A 4,484-nucleotide genomic window follows, 5' to 3' on the forward strand; every position below is an offset into this window, starting at 1 on the left:
TAATAATAATAATCATCATCATCATCATCATCATCATCATCATCATAGTAATAATAATAATGATAATAATAATAAAGGCCTATGTCCTTGATCTTCGCAAAAGATTTGGAGAGTCGCACCTTTTGTACTGAAGAAAACGGAATAATAACCTTCTTGCAATGGGTTCGGATCCATGTTTTGTGACTTTCTGCTGGGCTTTAAAGAAGGGGAGGAACTCTGTGACGAGTGACCACTATGACAGAGATAAAAGTTTAGGGTTTTGACAAGGGTAAAGGTTAGGGTTAAGCAAGGGTTAGGGGTTAGGGTTAGGGTTAGGGTTTGGTTTAGAGTTAGAGTTTGGGTTAGTGTTAGGGTTCGGATTAGTGTTTGGGTTAGGGTTAGGGTTTTAGTTTAGGTTAGGGCTAGGGTTAGCGTAGGGTTGGCTATGTCTCTTCTTTATTGTGTTTTTTTTTTGGGGGGGGTTGGCGAGGATGGTCGCTCATTCTGGAAGTCCTTCCCGAAGAAGTGCATCCACGTTTCTCCAGTGATGATCTCAGTCCAAAGCCGTTGTCCATAGTTCACATCAGTATTTGGAAGTGGGGCGGTATATACAAACCGTACCTGGTCCTCTGACATAACCTAATCTGTGTTCAAGATGAAAATCTTGCTGAACATAAAAATGACACTTTGGAGCAAGTACTATTCTAGTGATCTTTTAAATTTGAAGACCTAGTAATAAGGCTGTGTTCAAGTCCAAATTTAATGTTCAGATATTTTGGGCTTAGTCTATAGAAATAGAGCTGACATTCCAACTACAAAATGGATATACGCACATCTCTGCGCAGCCATCGATGAAATGAGAAAAGAGCGCTAAGAAGCAGTTTTACCTGAATAAACATAGGCGTAAGCCCATTGATATATCTTTCTATTTAAAAAAAATAAAAGGACTTTGCTGTTTCTCACCCTTTGATGGAAGAAAAAAAAAAGCTACAACCTACTGTGGGACTTAAACTTGGTCCAGTTTCCAAGTCTCGCACTGGTTCAGCTCTCCCCGATGGGACCTTGTTTGAGCTATGATGAGTCAGCAAATATGCATTCATCACCCGAGGACAGTGGTAGTAAGTTGAGCGGCACGAGTGACACCCCGCGAAAAGGGGAGCTGCACTTTGTGGGGGGGGGGGGGGGGAGCGGACTGATGTAACCATTACCTTAAAAAAAGGTTGGGGGTTTGGGGGGGGGGGGGCTTCACCCCCAAACTCACGATTCGGCTCAAAGTTATGGATTTTGAGTTGTTTTCATTTTAGCTGCTTCAGCATCTCCTACAACTATTTCATCGTATAAGAAACTTCTACAGCCTTATTTCTTCCCATACTGGGCATGTTTATCACTACCATTCCTCATAAAGTCAATATTTTAATTTTCTTTACAGCGCGTTTTCTCAAAGCGCGATTTTTCTAATAATATACTTCTGTGAATAACTCCGCCATTTTTCATCCAATCCTCATGAAATGTATTTACATAGAATGAAGAGACGATGTAATACTAGAAGTTTGTCTGTTGAATTTTTCATTCATATGTCGAATAAATTTTTATTGGTGATGTCTGCGATGTGGATTTTCACCAATTTTTTTTGCAAACTTGAATACTCCCTCCGGAAAAAATTCATTCAACATTTTCTTATTCGCTTAGGAGAAATTCAAGAGACAAATTTGCATATCAAATATTTGCTATCCCTATCTATTTCCGTGGAAAAATAAGTGCAACAACGAAACTTTTTTTCTTCTCAATTTTGATTGCGGATTTTTGTGACTCCTTACAATGCTTGTTATATGTGTGAAATTAGGTAAAATTTAATCAGTTAATAAGCGAGATAGCCTTCAGATGTGGCTCCATTTTTTTGTATTACATCGATCAGCCACAGACCAAAGTGAATGTTGCTACACAATTCGAACCATTAAAAAAAAATATTACAGTATACCAGATACGAAGCCCTAAAACTGAATAGCAATATTGTGGTACTGAAGTTTAAAAAAAATATTCAAGTGTTAAGTTTCACCGTTAATGGGAATGGGGTGCCGTAATTCTTTCTTCCTTTCTTCCTTCTTTCTTTCTTTCTTTCTTTTTTTCTTTCTTTCTTGCTTTGCTTAGCGGCCTTCCGTTCGTTTAACCACCGAAGCCGATAAGAAATCTGCTTCACATTTTCGCGTGGCCTACATTTGTCACTGATAACGATTGGTTATTCTGTCCGATGTCGCAACGCCGCTCGCAATGACAATGTTAAAGAGTGTGTCATTTCCTCAGACTCTTTTGATCAGTGTTTGATCAAATCGGATTTTTAAAAGCGTGGTATTGACTTCTACTTCCTGTCAATGTAATCACAGAAAAGTTCATGTTTTTAATTTGTCCACTTCTTACACAAGCAGTGTAAACTCACTCGTATCATCTGTGCGATACCCGTCTCTCATGAAGGACGATGCGATGATGCATCCGAAGGACATGGGTCTTTATATATCTACTATCGGCTTAGCATTTATATTTCACTAGCTGGGTGCACGTTCGATGAACGTGAGTTAAAATAATCGTCGATCATCCAAGATTAGATCTAAACGAAACTAATAAAAAACTGAAAATTAAACTACAGTGACTTCAGGCTCCTCCGTAAAACTGTGCACCCTTTAAATGATTCTGAAGCACTGTTTAGTTTTTCAAATTCGAAAATTAAATGGTTCCGCAGTTTTAGGCGGCCAAAGTGACGAACTTTCACAAATATAATATGTATAGATTAATATAACAGAATGTATGTGTAGTTAAGCTTGGGTTAATATAAGCACATTCAAATAATTATAATGGCTATAACGTGCTAGGCAAGAGCAAGACATAGGCACATAGTGGACAGAAGTAAACAAAAAGCGAAACAGACACACAGACAATGACCTTGGACTTCCGAAGCCTGTAACTCAATGTCCCCTCAGATAACGTGACCTTTGCACCAATTTCTCCAGTTTGTCGTATCTGTAGATGGCCTGTATTTGCTACTCTAGTGACACGGTAGTGTGTTGTACTGTCTCTGTCTGCTTAGTTTTGCTGGTGGAAGGAACGGGATATACATTTTTGTACGGGTTCGATCACGGATTTGTCAGGGTTCCTTCTTCCGGTGTATGATAATATGTGACAAGACGTGGTGGTGAAATCAGGCGCTCGTCAAATTTTCGGCTTGGAGTTATTGTAACACCATAAAGCTTGTTCCTCCTTTGTCTTGCTTTCGGTGAAAAAAATTCCCATCTATCTTAAATAGAAGTCGAGATATTTACGATTGAAGGATGTGAGGTCGACTGTTGTGAGATGTAAAATTAGCGAGAAAATGGCCGCCAAAGTTTGATAACTTCAACAGCTTCAGAGTCCTTGAAAATTGAAAAAATGACATATTTTGTGCCTTTAATCAACATTTTTCGGTAAAATTCACATAGAGATAAAAAAAAAAAGAGGATTTACATTAAAGGTGATAAGCCAAAAAAAAACAAAATTTGACAAAAATTGCCCATCGTGCAGAAAATAAATACTGGTACCTTTGACTTCAACATTTTGACGAGCGCATGATTTCACCCTGCTGCCTCACATATTATCGTCGTCATCCTGGTCTTGTTAATTGTTCCTGACTATAGCTCGTGTCTTTCTCTTCCTCGACCTATGTGTAGCTATGTTTTTTGCATTTCGCTTACGTTGGCAGAATCACGTGATAACTGAACTGGGAGGTCGAGAGGTGTTTGTGGCAGACCTGATACCTGTGACCACAAGAGACGTGCACAACTGGACATCATGACGTCATCTGCTGACGTCATCGTCATCGGCGGTGGACTCAGTGGTAGGAATGTTAATTGTGAGGCATCGTGGTGAAATCAGGCGCTCGAAAAAATAATGAAATTGAAGAAATCGGCATTTTTTGGCCGATATGCAGTTTTTTTCTAATTTTCTTTTATTTGGCTCCGCACCTTTTACGTCCTTTTATAAACACATTTTGGTGTGATTTCATTGAAAAATATTGATTAAACACACATAAGATGTCATTTGTCAGTTTCCAAGGACTCTTAGCTTATGAAAGTTGTCCTATTTTGGGGGCCATTTTCTCGCTAGTTTTACTTCTGAAACTAAGCAAACCTGACCTCCTTTAATCGCAAATATTTCGGCTTCTATTTGACATAGATGGATATTTTTTCCTTGAAAAGGAAGACGAAAAAAAAAAGGTTTTGGGATGAAACCAATACCCCGATACACCCAAAAATTGACGAGCGCCTGATTCCACCACGTCGTGACAAAATTGCTTTTCTTTCACTTTACTTTTATTCCACTCCTTCTTCTACATTCATCCAACATCTTTCACCCCCTAACCTGCCCACATACAGAAGAACAAACACATACACACACGCACACGCTCACCTACACACACACACACACACACACACACACACACACACACACACATACACACACACACTCACACACATACA

Source organism: Aplysia californica, unplaced genomic scaffold (genome assembly GCF_000002075.1).
Source record: "Aplysia californica isolate F4 #8 unplaced genomic scaffold, AplCal3.0 scaffold00390, whole genome shotgun sequence".
Lineage (NCBI taxonomy): Eukaryota > Metazoa > Mollusca > Gastropoda > Aplysiida > Aplysiidae > Aplysia > Aplysia californica.